The following is a 410-nucleotide window of genomic DNA, read 5'->3' as shown; positions in this document are numbered from 1 at the left end:
GTGAGGTGTGATACAAAGATTACTTTGACATCAGGACAAACTGCAGCAGGATTTCAAACTGTTTATCTGTAACAGGGTTCTCTGGTGGTTTCAGGGGTCTCTGTGCTCAGTTATGACTCAAGACTGTGCCTTGCCTAAGGTCAGCCAAAATTAAGGAAGTCTGGGACAGTTAAGCAGACACAGTTCCTCCAGAGCTTCTGAATGCCAGTGGGAATACAGTCACTGCACCATGCACCTGCTCTCCTTCCTCTCTGCTCCCTGCTCTGCCTGCTGTCCCTGCAGGAGAGCTCCAGTTTCACAGTAACCTGATGGGGAAGTTTTGTTTCTGGACAGTAGAAAAAGAGACAGCAGAAGTGCCACTGCTCCTTTGCAAACTGCAGAGGAGTGGCCTAGAGTCTCTATGTCAGCTT

This window comes from Lonchura striata, chromosome 14 (genome assembly GCF_050655825.1).
Source record: "Lonchura striata isolate lonStrDom1 chromosome 14, ASM5065582v1, whole genome shotgun sequence".
Taxonomy (NCBI): domain Eukaryota; kingdom Metazoa; phylum Chordata; class Aves; order Passeriformes; family Estrildidae; genus Lonchura; species Lonchura striata.
The sequence above is the reverse complement of the archived record's forward strand: the minus strand, read 5'-3'. Positions refer to the sequence as shown.